The sequence below is a fragment of the Hemitrygon akajei genome, chromosome 32 (genome assembly GCF_048418815.1).
Source record: "Hemitrygon akajei chromosome 32, sHemAka1.3, whole genome shotgun sequence".
Lineage (NCBI taxonomy): Eukaryota > Metazoa > Chordata > Chondrichthyes > Myliobatiformes > Dasyatidae > Hemitrygon > Hemitrygon akajei.
In genome coordinates, this window is record NC_133155.1 from 18,874,837 (window position 1) to 18,892,975 (window position 18,139).

At 42.0% G+C, this 18,139-nt stretch overlaps 1 protein-coding gene across 5 annotated transcripts in view; it reads right to left on the reverse strand.

The window, feature by feature from the left end:
- Nucleotides 1-18,139, reverse strand: part of LOC140719550 (disks large-associated protein 2-like) — a 700,090-nt gene that overhangs the window by 361,866 nt on the left and 320,085 nt on the right. For 3 of the 5 annotated variants that reach the window (XM_073034242.1, XM_073034239.1, XM_073034240.1), the window contains one exon: nt 12,567-12,669. The exons of the other annotated variants lie outside the window; for them this stretch is intronic. The gene's annotated coding sequence lies outside the window, so the exon portion shown is untranslated. The remainder of the gene's footprint in view (nt 1-12,566; nt 12,670-18,139) is intronic. 5 annotated transcript variants of the gene reach the window in all.

The window sequence follows — 18,139 nt, forward strand, 5'->3', positions numbered from 1 at the left end:
AGATAAATATCTTCGGATCAAGAGGAGGGAGATGTTGGCCAGAAAGAACTACAGCCTACGAATCAGTGGATTTGAATGAATCAAGGACAGTGGAAGCAGACAGACCCATTGTTTTTGTTCTTGCCATGGGGTGGGGGGAGAGACGGAGGCTGCTATTTTATGAAGCGTTCTCCATTTTGAGCTTGGCTTGAAGGGTTTGAAAGTTGACACAGTGATGCCTCACGAAATCTGGTGAACTAGGGATCATTTCCAACTAAGAAGTTATTTGTGAGGTGTTCGTTGGTCGGGTACAACATGCAGGTTTTTCACTGTTGGGGCCTGACTCTGGTCTCCGTGATACAAGCTGGTTGCTGATTAGAACATAGAAATTTACAGCACATTACAGGCCCTTCAGCCCATAATGTTGTGCTGACCATGTAACCTACTCTAGAGACTGCCCTGAATTTCCCTAACGCATGGCCCTCTATTTTTCTAAGCTCCATGTACCTATCTAAGAGGCTCCTAAAATGCCCTATTAATACTGTAACAGCTTCAATTATCTTAACTCACTCACTTGTTGAGAGTAAACCTCGAAACCCTGTTCTGTGCAGTTCAGCTACGTCTGCGATAGAAGAGATGTAAAAGATTTTACTTCGAGACACAGCGCAAAACAGGCCCTTCCAGCCCAACATGCCGCACCACCTAGCAACCTACCAATTTAACCCTAGCCTGATCACAAGGCCAATTTACAATGACCAATTAACCTACTATCCAGTATGTCTTCAGAATGTGGGAGGAAACCACAGGAGGAGCACTTACAGGAAGTACGTGCAAACGTCTTACAGTCAGCATCAGAACTGAACTCTGATGTCCCAATCTATATTAGTGAATTGAGAACAAAGAGCCAGATTGTCACCTGTTGGGAAGAGGGCAATAAATGGATACTGACCTGGAGCAGAGCCAATAAAAAGATGTTAAAGGTCAGACACATGACCTGTGGCCAAAGATACTGGATATTTGAATTGGTAAGGAATGAATATAAAAGCAGATGATTCAAGAGTGCAGGCAGCAGTAACTCTATAGGAGACCAACTATCGTGGAAGTGAGGTGCCTAACCGACATGTGGAGATTCAAAATGGGGCGTGAAGGACAAGTGGCCAGTAACAGAAGCTCCTTTTTAACTGATATTATATTTTCTGTTCTTTGACTGGTCGTGGAAGGTTGGGAAAACTTAGTAGGTGTGCACACAGGGGTTCTGCAGTGTAAGTTCACGCGTTCTGTTGAGACAATAAAGGTACTTTTCGGTTAATACGTTACCTCTGTGCCTCCTTGATCATCATAACAAGGGGGTCATTCCAGTAACAGGTTTATAACATGAGACATAATTAAGGTAGATGGTAGCAGTGTTTTTTTTTCCCTTGGCTAGGGATGTCCAAAACTAGGGGGCATAGATTTAGGATGAGAAGGGAAAGATTTAAAAGGGACTGGAGGGACAACTTTTTCAAGCACTGGCGGTGAGTATATGGAATGGGCTTCCAGATTAAGTGACTGAGGCAGGTACAATAGTATTATTTAAGAACTTCTTGTATAGGTACGTGCAGGGGATTATAGGAATATGGGCCAAAAGCAGGCACCTGGGACTATAAGGGTAAACACTATGGACTCATTGGACTCTTTACTCCATAACTGTATGCTCTGCAGGTAGAAATCATCAAATCTTCCATCTGCTGGAAGTAAAATGGATTCCATTCCCTCAGCATTCATCTGGTGCAATTTTATGTCTGGGTGGTTTTACATTACAACAGTTCTCTATCCACCTATATGCAGGCATCATTGCAAAGCCAGAGGATGGTTATTGAGTCATTGGAGTTACCTGGTAGCGGCATGCATGACAGCCTACTGTAAAACTTCGCAGCAACACAAAAAACACTGGAGGATCTCAGCAGGCCAGGTATTACCTAGGGATGGAAATGGACAGTCAACGTTTCAGGCCCAGACATTTCATCTGATGGGCATAATGAGGAAAATTAGGATGCATGTAAAGGGCTACAGTGTAGGGAGGAGGCAACGTAGGCTGTTCTTCCTGCCCAAATTGATAATTTTGGTGCCCCAGTTCCCCATCCACCTCCTTCCCCACTCATTACTCTCCCTCTTCCATTAACCATCAGAGTCTCTACAGCAACAGTGCACAATCAATATCACAAGATAAAGATTCTTAATCAAGTGTCTGAAAGAAATCATGCAAACCTGAACTGCATTTTATCAGTGACTGCCATTCTCCTAGTGCTCGGAAGATGTTACAGTTTAGTAATTACAACCTGACTTTTAGGAGTCTATTGAGTTTCAGATGACTTGTAGACATTCAGCCACACAGTCATAGAGCAATATGACATATGATAAGGCCAAATGAGTGCAGTTTAAAAAGATGTTACACCATCCTATATTAATCTTTTACTTTCACCACATCCCCATCAGCTCCCACCCAAATTCTGTCAATCACACTATGAGCACACCACGATTCCAATTAACCAGCCAACCTTCCCGTTTATGGGATGCAGCCACAGGAAACGCTGCCTGGCTCCCAGGTAATAAGCAAGGTCACCAATGGAGAAGTATTTGTCCCAGGTCCTCCACTGAAGTTTCCAGAGCAGCATACAAAATATTTGAAGTCATTTTTTATCCCTGTTCCCATATTAAGTGCTCTTCAAGCACCTTTCCCAGCAGACTGCAGCCTCCAGTTAAAGATGTAGACTGGCCTTTGTTGCCAAGTGATGATAATAGGCTCCTGATTACACCTGCAACCATCAGCAACTTGGTTAAGTTGGGGCCAGGTGCGGTGATCAGTATAATGGTTGAGCAAAAAAAAATTGGAAATAGAATATTACATTGCTTTTCTTGGAACATTTCATGATTTCTGCTCTCCTCAAAGTGTTCTATAGCCAAAAAAAATGTTTGAAGCAGAGTTGTACTGCTTTAATTACATTCAACTGGCATGCATGCTCAATATATCAAAATTCATGTCCCTCTTTCAATGGCTTTCCAAATTAGCATGCTACAGATTTAAGGAATCTAAAAATGCAGCCAGAGAATGGACAAAACATTGCATGAAATTAAGATTCACATTACTATTAACCACTTTTAATGGGTGTAGGTTGTTCTGCTGACAAGGCTGTGAATTTTGTAACAATACATTGCTCTACATTGCTTATGTGAAATTGCAAAACGGAAGCCATGTTGAACTTCAGTGAACACTCTTCACAGTGCATTAAGGAGGATAAATCCCTGCAGCCTAATTGAGCACATTTTTGGATTGTAGGAGGCTAGTGGAGAAATCATGGAGCCCCTTATGGAAGTATTTCTTCATTGTTAGGCACTGATGAAGTTCCAGAAGACGGCAATGTGGCTAACTGCTCCTCTCTAGTTGCCCTTGAGAAGATGGTAGTGAGCTGCCTTCTTGAACTGCTGCAGTCCTCGAGGTTATGTTGGGGACATCAACTCCAGGCCCAGTCCTAGCCTCCGTAATTATCTTAAAATGGAATTCTGATTACTCAATCCAAAGTGATCCCCAACACACACTTCTGTCATCTGCCTGCCTCATTCCCTAGGAGGAGATCCAGTATTGCACCCTAGGTCAGCATGTACAGAAGTAATAGGCATGATGTCTACAAGCCCGGGGCCAAATACTGGAGGTCGGAGGCCCAGCGGTGGCCTATCCTGGGGTTGGAGGCACGCCTGCATGTGTGATTGGGTGGGTAAGTGGGAGGGGGGGAAAGGGGTTTGTTTTGTTATTGTTCTTGTGTCAAGTGTGGAAATAATAGGCCCAATGCCAACAAGTGCAGGGCCAAAAATTGGGCATTGGAGGTCCAGAGGCGGCCTATCTTGATGTTGGAGGCCTGTCTGTGCGTGTGAGTGGGTGGGGAGGAGAATAAGGGGCTCCTTTTGCTGCTGTTCTGCTGCGAACCTAGCGGGCGTGCTGTATTGGCACCGGATTGCAAGGTGACACTTGCAAGCTGCCCTCAGCACATCATTAGGCTGTGTTAGATGTTTACGCAAATGTCTCATTTCACTGCATATTTCAAACGACATATGATCAATAACTGAACCTGAATGTTGTTCAAGAAGGGTAGCAAGATAAGTCAGGGAACTGTCGGCTGGTCATCCTGATATTAATAGTGGGGAAGTTAATAGAGGGAAATCTGAACAACAGGATCTACCAGCATTTGGACAGAGTCTCATCAGGAGGAGTCAGTGTGGGTTTGTACATGGAAGGTCATGCTTGACACGCCTTTTAGAGATTATTGGACAGGTAGCCAAAAGGGCAGGTGAGGGTAGGGGAGTGGATATTATCTATTTGAACTTTAGTAAAGCCTTTGACAAGGCCTTGCATTGTAGGCTGATCTGGAAGGATAATTCCTACAAAATCTGGGAAGAGCCAGTCAGATGGAATCCAAAGCTGGCTCAGAGGCGGAGGTGGAGGATTGTTTCTCAGAAAGCAGGCTGGTAACTAGTGGTGTGCCACATGGTTCGGTGTTGGAACCCCTAGTATTAGTTACTTATATAAGTTATTTGGATGGAAATGCACTAGGCTTGATCAGTAAGTTTGCAGGTGACACAAAATTTGGAGGTGGTGTTGACAATAAAGAAGGTTATAGTAGATTCCAGGGAGGATCTTAATCAGTCAGGGCTAAAGAGAGGCAGATGGATTTCAATACAGATAAGAGTGAGATGATTACTTTGAAAAGTCAAACCAGCTTAGGACTAATACCATGAATGGTAAGACAGCAGGCAGTAGAACAGAGGCACCCCGGAATACAAGTTCACTGGAAGCATCAGGTAGACAGGGTAGATGTGGCAAAAAGGGCATTTGGCACACTGACCTTCATTAGTGAGGCACTGAGAACAGGAGCTAGTATATTATGTTGCGGTTATACAAGTCATTGGTAAGGCCACATTTGGAGTACTGTGTACAGTTTTGGCCACCCTGGCATAGGAAGGACATGTTTAGGATGGAAAGAGTGCAGGAAAGGTTTACAAGCGGTGTTGCCAAGTCTACCAGGCCTGAGTTATAGAGCGAGAATGGGTAGGTTGGGTCTTTATTCCTTCAAGAAAGGGAGAGTGAGTGGTGACCTTATAACATAGATGATTATAAATCATGGCAGGCAGAGATAAGCTGGGTGGTAACAGTCTTTTCCCCTGGGTAGCAGAATCCAAAATTAGGGGCACAGATTTAGGCTGAGAAAGGAAAGATTACAAGGGACTTGAGGGGCAACTTTTTCACACAAAGGGTGGTGAGTGTTTGGAACAAGCTGCCAGAGGAAGTAGCTGAGGAAGACAAAGGAGTATAACTTAAGATAAACTTGGATAGGTACATATTCTATAGAGCCTGGAGGGATATGGACCAAATTCAGTAAACTGGCAATAGAAGGGTGGGCACCATGTTCAGCATAGGCTTATTAGACAGATGGTCCTGTATTCATGATATATAGTTCTATGACCCAGATCTTCTGGTCTTTCTCTTTCTAAGGGATGATCATGTAAACACACCGTGGGAGCAGACTTGGTTTTGAATGTTAGAGGCATTATCCCTTGGCTTTATGTATATTGTCCAACCATTTGATGAAAAGGCATCATTTAACGCTCCACACTAACATGAGAATAAATAAGATGCACCACTCTTACACATTGATGCAGTGTTTTAATTTAACGGACCTGTCTATTTACTTTCTGTTCCTCAGTCCACAGCAGTCAAATCTGCTGACAGGTTCCTGAACCTTACCATCCTGCAACATTTTCCTACCTAACTATAATGGTGCCGCTAGCCTACCCTTTAAGGATATTTGACACTAATGTCAAGCAAGTGCCCATCCTTAACAGTCCTGGAACCTAACACAAACACAGCTTCTTCAATAATAATTCAAATTGTTGGAATGGCAACTTATTTTTACTGTTTTCAGGATGATGATCTAGATGCCCAGCAAAAATTTCAGCCATTCCTGGCTGCTCATTTGACTTCTGATTACAACTTCTTTAACTTTATCTCAGTGGTCCTGTTATAATCCAAATTCCATCAAAGGGTTCCTTCCTACCGTGGAACTACACCAAAAAAACTACAAGAAACAACATTTTCCTTCGTAGGTTTTTGCAAATAAAATGGCAAGAGGCGTTTTACGTTTAAGAAAAACTGTAACGACTCCTTTATTGTAATCCAATCACTGAACACAAAGCACAGGAAAATTACTTCACGTAATTATGTCATCACATCAGATCAGCCTCTTAAAGTGAATCCCAACTCAATGTTGGAGGTTGTGAATTCTGTGCGTTTCTACCAATTATATTACCCTACACAGGACCCCCCCAGAATTCACTAAAATCAGCTCTGTGAACCTGTCTGGAGCCCTCTAGAATCCTCCGGCATTCACTAAAACCAGCTCTGGAGCTCAGGTGAGCCACGGGGCTCAGGTCCCCTGTTCCATGGGTGGAGGAACAGCAGGTGCCTCCGGCTCATCCAGAGGTGTTCTAACACGCTCATGGTCATATCTTGACACCAGGAGCATGGTGGTGGAATCCTCCAAATCTTGGTGGACCGATTTAAGGCGATCTACCGAAACACATTCAGGTTTACCCTTCTTATCTATGGTAAAAGTCTTTTCTCTCTATTCCAAAACGTGGAGCGAACCATCAAACCCAGGAGTGTGGTGCGCTGCGATGGGAGGTGGGAATAGGTGAGAAGGATTTGAATTCATTATGGAGAGTGGGAAGCTGTTGAGAGGCCGACTGGGCAGTTGTGGCATCAGGAATAAAATCACCTGGCATTCAGAATGGCTGCCTGTATGCCAACTCGGCCGTGCACGACTGCAGGTGCTCTTCTGGAGCTGTTCCGAGCCCCAGCAGGACTCACAGGAGACGATCATGCAAACAGTCATCCATCAGGGAAGCCCTCAGAGCAGCCTTTGAGAGGCGGAGAAACCGCTCACATAGACTGCAAGTGCCACACCGTGGTGTGATGCAACCTAATTCCTAGGTTCTGGACTATCACAGCCCAGAGGTCTGATATGAACTGGGGACTGTGATCAGAGGAAGTATCAAATGGGGTGCCAAACCTAGTAACTCGGGTGCTAATGAATGCCCGAGCCACGCCTGCTGCTGTCGTCGCTGCTAGAGGGACAACCTCTGGCCACCTGGTGGTAAGGAGGTGTGTGAAACCACAGGAAGTGGGGAAAGAGGACCAACAAGGTCCACATTGACATGCTAAAACCATCACTCAGGGACCTCAAAAGGTGCCAATGGCACCTGGACATGATGGTTAATTTTTGCCCGCTGGCACTACACACAAGTTACAGTCCAATCATGCGAGTTCTTTCTGAGGCCATATGGCCCGGATGTGAGAAGCCAGGTATGGAGTTAAAAGCAGTCCATCTCCAGTTTGTGGGCACTATGTGACAAGGGCAACCAGCTGAGACACCGCACAGGAGAGAAACTGCAGCTTCTCCAAACTTAATGACAACCAAACGCAGGCCTATGACTGGTGTTTGGTTGTCTGGACCACCAGTATAATCAAGCCCTATGTGTAAGGCCTCAGTGACTGGCTGTAAGAGGCAATCAATAACTCTGGAATCGTCCTAAAGTATTGGGGTCACTGATGTAGGTTTTTGTAAATAAAACGGTGTGAGGCATTTTATGTTTAAGAAAAACCATAACAATCTACTTATAGTAATCCAAACTCTGAACACAAAGCACAGGAAAAGTACTTCATGTAATTACATCATCAAGTCCAACCAGCCTCTTAAAATAAACCCCAAATCAATGTTAGCAGTTCTGAATTCTGTATATTTCCACCAATTACATAACCCTATACTTCCACTCAAGAAGACAATGCATATGCCTTAACCTTACAGGGCAAGGTATGTTTGTAGGTGCTTGACCCTGGAAACCACTGAGTCTATGCCACAGCCTTTTGACCAAACCCTTGCATGTGTGGAATTCTGATGGAGTGATATGATTTGTATGATGAAAACTCGATCCTTTCAGGGAACATCTAATAGTAGTACTCCACTCCAAGCATATCTGTAATAAATTTGGCCATGGGTGAAAGCTAAAACACAGTTGGCATAGCACATCACCTAGCATAATGCTGTACAGCACCAGCGATTGGAAGATTAGGTTTCAATTCCTGTAACTAACTGTAATGAGTTTGTACGATCTCTCTGTGATTACCTGGGTTTCTTTTCCGGGTGCTCCAGTTTCCCTCCAACATACCAAAGATGTACAAGTTGCAGATTGTAAGTCATGGGCATACTATGTTGGTGCCGGAGGCATGTTAACTCTTGAGGTCTGCCCCCAGTGCATCCTCGGACTATGTTGGTTGTTGACGCGAGCAATGCTTTTCACTGTTTCACTCCGATGTTTTGATGTACATGTGACAAATAAAGCTAATCTTGAAATCCTATCTCATGAGCTATCTAGAAAACTTGTATAGCTTAAATACATCAGAAAAACAGCCTTCAATTAGCACTAGTATTAAACGTTGATCTAAAAGTTGCAAACAATTGCCACCTAAAAGTTTCCATAAGGGTTTCCCTTGGGTCCTCCTTTTTCTTCCCACAGCCCAATGATACACAACTTGATAAGGTGAATTAGCCAGCATAAATTCCCTCACGTGTGCGTAAGTCATAAAGTTTAATGTAAATGGCTGCTTGATTGATGTATGGACCAAAGGACCTTTATCTGCGCAGTATGACGGAAATTCCCTGACTTAACCCCAACAAACTAACTAATTAGTTAACATGAGGAAATCTGCAGATGCTGGAAATTCAAACAACACACACAAAATGCTGGTGGAACACAGCAGGCCAGGCAGCATCTATAAGGAGAACCACTGGCGACGTTTCGGTCCTGATGAAGGGTCTCAGCCCGAAATGTCGACAGTGCTTCGCCTTATAGATGCTGCCTGGCCTGCTGTGTTACACCAGCATTTTGTGTGTGTAATTACCGGTAGTTTAGATATTTCTGTCATGCTAAATCAATCCTTCTGTCATTTGTATTGTGTGAGACAGTTCTACACAAACTGGATGCATATTTAGCTCCAAATCTCGATTGTCTACGTTTCAAGTAATTCATTGGCTGTGAAGCTTCAATTGGGATATCATGAGTTCATATAAATGGATCTTATTTTCTTTAGTGCTTTTTATTCCCATTTGCATAATACTGAATACCTACTATTTATGGTTCAAAATAAAAAAAAACATTATGTTGCTATAAATAATTTTCTTCTAAACAACCTTCAAACACACAGTTGAAATTTGCTGATGAACATTTTCCCCTTGAATCTGTCCATTTTGATCAGTTCTTTCTTCCGTGACTAAAGTAGTCTCAGGGGATACCTGACTGTGCTGTAACCATAGAAAAGACACTTAACAAAAAAAAAAGATTGAATGAACTCAGAATTCTCAGAGATATTTAACTTAAATGTACCTTGTGTTGTTCTGAATCATATTTACATTTTTCAAAGATCTGCCGGTAAACTAAAGAAATCAGAAGGGAAAATGGAAATACTATTAATAGGAGAAAATCATTTAGAAGCCTTAAATTATATCCTTAAAACAAAAGTAAGTGCCTTAGCATTTCCAAAGAGATGAGCTTACTGGAACATCACAGAGCTTAATCCATTACAGAAAAGCTACATCAAATTGACTAACAAAGGGATTTTAAAAATTGGAAAACTGTTCATAAGAGGGCTGTAAACAAAGCTACTGGAATCTCTGATTCTAAGGCTTTAAAATCAGAACAGCAGACTACACTTTAGTCAGAGCTGAGAAGAAAATCAAAAAGAGGGATGTTGGTATGCTGTGCTACTTTTCTGCCATGCAGATTACTCTGTGCTTTATTATCAGAAATGTTCCCTGATTCAGAACCTAAATCTATAAGAACCATTTGACATCATTTGCTTGCAATGGCTAGACTGGCATCAAAACTAGAAAGTTTGTATCCAAAGAGGCAATTCCTTTGAAAATAAAACCAGAAATGTCAATCATTCTATATCATTATATGGAGCATGGTAAAATTTGTGTATAGTTTATGTTTAATTTATGCTTTTCTTGTGAATACTGTTTATATGATGCCATGTGTCTGTTACTGCAAGTGTTTCATTACATGTACATGTGTACATGACAATAAAAATGAACTTGATTTTCATATTGCTCTTTACATAATCAGAATAACTTAAAGAGTAAACATTGGTGTTCAGGGAACAGTTTTATGAAATATATGTTGGGCAAGAGAATCTGGATGGTTCAGAGATAAGTCCAAAAATGTTCTGTGAATTCATGTCCACATACTGAGATTCAGCCTGAACTGATCTGGAGGCATTGCCCATAACAGTTTCAGAATTGATCTTGGAAATAATACATCTCTTGTGTAAACCAATCCGATGCCAGTGGTGTAGTGGCATCAGCACCAGGCTTCGAAGCAAGAGGTCCCATTTCGAATCCGACCGGCTCCTTGCACACGTTCTACTCATGTTGGGTTGAGTGCCAAGCTAGCAACTCGGCCTCGTAAAACAGACAAGCACTACAGAAATGGCAAGGTTGCCACCTGATGCATCAAGTTGGCAGGGGGAGGGACATGTGTAAACCATAAATCAACCTAATTAGATTTTCTTTGGCATAACAATCAGCCACTTTAAGGAGTTCCTTAGAAGATCAGGAGAAAAAGGAGGAAAGAATCAAATCAGAATCAGGTTTAATATCACTGACATATGTTGTGAAATTTGTTGATTTATGACAGCAGTATAGAGAAATACTTATTAAAAAGCCTATAAATTACAATATGAAATATATATAAAACAATATTAAATAAGCAGTGCAACAGGGGCAAAAAAATAGTGAGTTAGTGTGCATTGTCCATTCAGAGGTCTGATGGCAGGGTGGAAGAAGCTATTCCTAAAATGTTGAGTGTGTGTCCTCAGACTCCTCTACGACCCCCTTGATGGTAGCAGTAAGAAGTGTGCGTCTCCTGGGAGATGGGGGTCCTTAATGATGGATGACACCTTCCTGAGACGTCGCCTTTTGAAGATGTCTTCGACGCTGCTGCTGAGGCCAGTGCCCATGATGAAGCTGGCTGAGTTCCTGCAGCCTCCTCCACTCCTGTGCGGTGGCCCCTCCACACCAGATGGCGGTGCAACCAGTTAGAATGCCCTCTGTAGAGAACATTCTGTAGATTTTTGCTAGAGTCCTTGCTGACATACCAAATCTCCCCAAACTCCTAATGAAATATCGGTGCTGCTGTGCCTTCTTTGTAATCGCATAATATGTTGGGCCCAGAAAGAAATCTCTTTACGACTTCATTCAGACACAAAGTGGCCTCTTCCAAAATAAAACATGTTATATAGACAGGAAGAAGATAACAGGTGATAAACCACAATGCACTGTAAATAAAGTGCAATTGGTGGTATTCAGTTGTGAGGCCTGGGGAGAGGTATTGTAACTCAACCTGTAAAAAAGGTTCGCCAAATTTTTATGTACCAGCACACCTTGTGGGACCAATAGAATTACAAACTGTGGGGTTATTTCTCACAATACAGAAACATAAAGACCTTGAATCCAGAACAAAGCTATAATTCAACAATGCTTTCAGGACAGCACACCATTGAACAAGTGGCCTGAGAGGTTCAATGATCACACTAAAGAGACTAAAAAGTCACCAACTTTACACAAGAGGATAGAAGAACACAACTTTACCCGATAGATTCATAAAGAATCAGACTGAAAAGCTGCCTTTTGACTATAATGGGACTGTGAAAACTAATCTGGGAATCTGGAAGGCAGTATCATTTCAAATCAGTTATAGCACTTCATCCAGATACAGTCAAGCTCAACAAAACACTGGAGATAACATGCAACAGTAGATCAATGGATTCTTATTCACGATCAGGATAGCTATGTGCCTTTGCTAATATATAACTATATTTCTTTTAACTGAAGTATTATCTTACACTTACCTTGACTGAGTCCCAATTGCCCCTTACGTGACCACCCATGAAGCCTGATGATACCTTCCTTGATTCATACAATAGATTGATGGAGTTATACAGCATAAATTGTAAATGTATCCACCTCTGATGCTACCTCTGGCTGTTTACTCCATATAACCACAATTGCCACTCAGATCCCTTTAAATCCTTCCTCTCTCACCTTAGACCCATACCATCTAGTTTTAAGAGGTCTCTTCCCTGGAGAAAGACTATAATTTCCACCGGATGGTTTCAAACATCAGACTTTTATAACTCAGCATGAAGGATCATAAAGCCAACTTTCTCTGTCCAGTCTTGCCAGAGAATGGCATCCCGCTTATTCACACCAGCAAAAGTTGAAACATAATTCTGAGTTTGAAATAAGACAGAAAACTGTATAATCAATGTGACAGCAAATGTTAAATATTTGTAAAGCTAGATATTTAAAGGGAATACAATCTAAAGCTGACAGATGTTTAAAGACAATTAGGACATTTTGTGCTGGACACGATATTTAAGAGGAAGAAAATAATTTTTGATCACTGTTGAGTGAGAGGAAATGATTGTTGATTTTACTCACCTCTTGCACATTCATTTCTAATCCAATTTAAGGTGGGGAGTTGCTGCTTGGTTGGTACCCTCGAACTCCTTTAACAATGGCAACCAAAGATAAATTTCATACCCTACAAGTTAATATATAAATTCAGATTAGGACACAAATCAGCAAGAAATGGAGAGAGATTGTTAATTAATTCCTTCCTTTCCACAGACAATGTCCATTTCACATTCACATGTCACAGCCATGGCGTTTCATCTTGTTAGGAAATTTCAACAAGGTTGGATTCAATGATCTGATTCCCTCACTCCAGGGCCAACATAGAGAGAGGCAAAATAAGGGAATAACACTTTCACTTGAGCATAGCTGTATGGTTACTGAGCAATTTATTTACCATGGTGCGTGCTGCATCTCAGAATTCCTCATCTCCCTAATGTCACCCATTCTAGATTCAAGTTCCGCAAAAGTAAGCATCATTCTTCCACCATTGTCCCACTTACTGATTACCATTTATACTGCATGCGCCTTGCACTGGTTTCTAGACAACATAAGAAAACCAAAAATAAAAATGCCCACAGTCCTCACGTCCCTCCAAGAGGACTGCAACTCTGACGTAGGGTTTGGAGGCTTGCATGCCTCAGTGACCGGAGAACTATGTTGGCTGGAGTCAGGGCCTTGTGCTTCAACTCTTGGTAGGGTCACCCATGCCTGGCAGATCAAGCACATCAAAGGGCAGAGGCCAGACGAAGACTGGCCCACTCATCCTCCACGTTCGGGGGTCAGCTCAGGTAAAAGCAACCCTTTTACAGAAACAGCATCGAAGAATCCTCACATCATACCCAGAGGTTGAGAAGAGTTTCACTAAAATATGTTTCTTATTTAGATATTAACAGCCCTCGTATGTGAACTGAATGTAGGAGTGGTTTAAAGTAGGGATTCCCAACCATTTTTATGCCATGGACCCCTACCATTAACCAAGGAGTCCGTGGACCCCAGGTTGGGAACCCTTGGTTTAGGAGCCAAATGGGACTAGCTTAGATATGATCTTGGCCAGCATGACCAAAGTGTGTGTTTCTGTGTGGTGTTCCTCAATGGCCCAGCTGGTCCCAGAGGAGCTGCATCAGGACACTGCACGGGCTAAGAGCTTGAAGAGAGACATGGGCAAGTTCCGTCAACAGAGAATGAGAAACTGAGAATTAAAATGAGCATTGAAAATAACGAGTTATGTGGATAATTATGAGAAATTGGGATAAACAGGTTTAGCATGATGGGAGAGTCTGCTTCCAATATAACGTCATAAATTGACTGCAGGTGTTTAAATTAATTCACAAAAATCTAGACAGATTGTGATCAAAACTAGTTTTCTACACAGCATGTTCTGATTTGGAATAAAAAGTTGACGAAAGCCGAGATTAAAAGCCCAACGTTAAACAGGGACAAAATACTGTATATACTTGAGAGAGCTATGGAAATGAGCAGAGAATGGGCTAAGTTATTTAGCCTCTTTCAAATAGCTGACACAGGCACAATAGTCTGAATGGCCTCCTCTCTATGAACAGAACAACCAGATTGTTCTTTCAATGAGGTGCCTAAACCATGATGGTCTGAATCACCTTCTTCTGGTCTTCTACACATTATGATTCCATAACTGTCTCTGAGTCAAAAAAAAAACCCACAATCTCTGCCTTCACTTCTGTGCAGTCACTGGAGAGGGTGCGAATGCAGCAGCCTGAATGAAATATTAACTTGAGGCACTTGTTTTGATTTCACTTCAGCTGGATGCCGAGGATCCCTTGGCAATATTCAAAAGAGATCAGGGAGTTCCTCTGGTGCACTGCCAACATTCCTCCTCGAATCAAAAACAGATTATTCAGCTATTCATTTATTTTTTGTTGTACACAAAATGCCTGCTGCAATTGCCAACTCAATAGCAGTATTCTACTTTAAGACACTCAACCTACTCAATAAAACTTTGGGAGGCATCTGTGAATGTGGCAGATATCTGATTTTTTTTTTCCTCTTTCTTACTGACTTCACAAGTTTGTCTTAACTGTGTTTGTAGTTCCCGGATAAAAGCGGTAGATCAATACTTCTGCAGATCTGTGCAAATAAAACTGTCTCAAGCTTTCATCACTAACTTTGCATAACTAACAGGAGGAACTGGAGGGAAATTAGAAGCTTCATACCTGCTCCCCATGGGTAAATAAGAACTTTATCTTGTTATTTATCTCTTTGTCTTGTTCTCATTATCTTTTGCTCTTTATTTATATTTTCATCTGCACAATTTGTCATCTTCCAAGCTCTTGCTCTTTCAGTGATCCCGTTTACAGTTACTGTGCTATAGATTTGCTGTGTATGCCTGCAGGATAAAAAATCTCAGGGTGACATGTATGTACTCCAAAATAAATTTTACTCTGAACTTTGGAAATGCCAATTGTAATACAGGGCAAAACACTGAGGAGGAGAAATTATGCCAATGAGCTGGCTCACTGTTTGGCTATGCACCAAACCAACTTAATCCCAGTGATTTAAATCCCTCTATTCCACAGAAACTTATGTTCCTCTGCCAAGTTACCCTCTTCTCCCAGTTCCCCTTTACATAAACATTATTCTGATTCCCCTCCCTCAAACCATTCTCTTTTACTAAAGCTTTTTGCTTTGAGATATTTCCCTGTGCATGATCAGCTCTATAGAAATTTGGGTTGTAGATTAATATTAATAATTCAGCAATTCTCTTAAACAGTTACAATATCATCTGCAATTATGGTAGCTTTGTAAGCTGTAACTTGCATTGGTAGCTTCATGTATTTTGATATTCATTGGGAATATTTTCTTAAATACACGTTAAAATCTTTCAACCAAAGGACCTTTAATAATGCAATAAACAGAAATAGTCCCTTTACAATACATTGCCAGTCTTGTACTCAGAAATTCTTGCAGCAAATTTTAGTTCACAATTGAAACCAAGGCATCATTGACAAGGAAGCCAGTGCAATTTAAATGTTGATTATCAATCACCCTTGCCATTTTATTGCCACTTTCTCCTTTCCCTATAATTGTTTTTAATGGAAGTATTGTACAATCATTTTGCAGCAATCACAGTGGCTTTATTTGCTTTATATATCTCACTTCATTATTTATTTGTTGCATAGATCATGTAGAAACAGTTTTATCCATTCTGGAGGCATACGTTCGTTTCTTTGATATTCAAAGGCACCCTATTACAGATGTTGGATACCATACTCAAAGTTGTATATTTGCACACCATTGTGTGTTCTCTTACTCTTTAGCTGAACCAGCAGTCATCTTGACCAGCCAGAACTTGCAGTGGGAGGAGGAGGCTGAATGAGATGGCTTAGTTAATGACCTCTATTGCCCACTTCATTCTTGCAGCCCTTTTTATTGAATGTGCTGAGAAGCTGAAGGAGAAGCTTCTAGTGCTTGCACGATTTCAACAAGCATTTATGGTCCTATCAGATTCCTTCTTCTTCAACCCTTTTCTTTTTCCACCTATCACCTCCCAGCTGATATGGATGACAACTCTGTGATGGGTAGACTGGTTCCAGGACCCATTATCAGCACTGTATTCATCATTTGCACCAAAATCCTTGCGGCTTTCTGGTCCTGGCACAGAAATTCCCAGATTTATTCAGCAGTGTGACGTTACATTGCAACCCCACTACTTGCGAGAGTCATAATATAGTTGCTACAATTCTGTTTCCTTTGATGTACTCAAAGCTTCCCAGTGGTTAGGCTCTCATGAAGTTTTCGTGCTGTACAGATGAGAATACTGGAATGTTAAGGTTGGTGAGGCGCCCCATTTTTATCAAAGGAGTGGAAGAATTCCACATGACATTGACGTTGAGGGAATGTGCCTTAATGAAACATACCTTGGCCTAGATATTTATTGCAATGACACACAAAGAAAGCAGATTTTGCTTGGAGTGCAAAGTGTTGTCCACCATTTCAGGATATTTGGGCATCATTTTAGATATTCTACTAGGGATTATCAGTCACACTTGCAACTGAAGAGATGCCATTTACCATGAACTTTTCCTGGAGTGTTGTCATTGTTCACATGGTCCTGAGGACAACTGTCTCTGGTCACTGCTATAACTGGAATGCACTTATACCACTAAATCCCATATTTACCACTCATCCTTCAGGTCCAATCTCCCATCATCCCTGACCACCAATCCTATGCACTTCAATCTTATCCCGAATTGGCCTATCTCCAATTATGCCACTGAAACTGCCTTGGCCCTTCACACCATTGAAGCACTAACATCTGCCATAGCTCCAATTCCAGAAGGCTCCAATCTCCTGCATCTTTGATTTTCCCAATGGATACACTGACCACCACCCTGACTCTGATTACTGATACTCAGCACTATGCACCATCCACCACCAACAACTGCCTTGGACCAAAAGCATTATTTGACTCTCAGCTGCATCTGCCTCACAACTCCCTGAACCTGCTCTTGTTGCTTGCTGTATGTTGGTCCAAGAGCTGCATCTACATGAAAGCAAATTTGTCGTAGCAAGGGCCACACACCAATGTTATAGCCCACCCATAAATGCAAAGTTCAAGCCCTAAACTGCAGTTTCAAGGGGAAATGATTGAAGAGCAGATCATCAAAGATTGTTGAGTAAGCATTTCACTGTGCTGCAGTTTTGGTTGAAATTTCGCTCTGCTGCTCATTAAAATCACTTGGGAGGAGGGAAGGCTATGTGTTAAGAATGAAATGCCATAGCCCCATCAACTGAGTTTTGCAAATCAATGTAATTGTTTGCAGTACCACTGCAGCAGCCGCAGAACACTGCTCTTTAAAACACGCCAATTCCTGTAGTTTGCGAAATGCTGAGTGCAGAATTTCTGTACAGAAGTCATTAAGAGCAGGGTTTAGTTGGAGGTACTATGGTGAATGAAGACAGCCATGTTATATTGTTCTCAGAGTAACACAATCAATAATACACACTTAATGGACTTGAAGCAAACCATGTGTTTAATAGTCTGTTTGTAGCTATCGCTATCCCACAGAAACCAGACCAGGGGTTCCCAACCTTCTTTATGTCATGGACCCCTACTACTAACCTAGAGGTTTGTGATCAAAACTTCTCTAGTTCTGCGAAGAGGATACTCTCAGGTTGGAGGAGCAACCCCTTACATCCTGTCTGGGTAGCCTCCAACCTGAAGGCATGAACATCAATTTCTCAAACTTCCAGTAACTGTCCCCTCCCTTCACCTTTCCCCCATTCCCAATTCCCTCTCCTCTCTACGTATCTGCTCGTCACCTCCCTCTAGTGCTCCTCCTTCCCTTTCCTCCATGATCTTCTACTGTCTCCTATCAAATTCCCTCGCCTCCAGCCCTTTCTCTCTTTCACCAATCAACTTCCCAGCTCTTTACTTCACCCCTCCCCCTCGCTCTCTTTCACCTATCACCTGCCACCTTGTACTTCTTCCTCCCCACCCAACCTTCTTGCACTGACCCCTCATCTTTGTTTCCAGTCCTGATGTAGAGTCTTGAACTGAAACAACAACTAATTGCTCTTTTCCATAGATGCTGCCTGTCCTGCTGAGTTCCTCCAGCACTTTG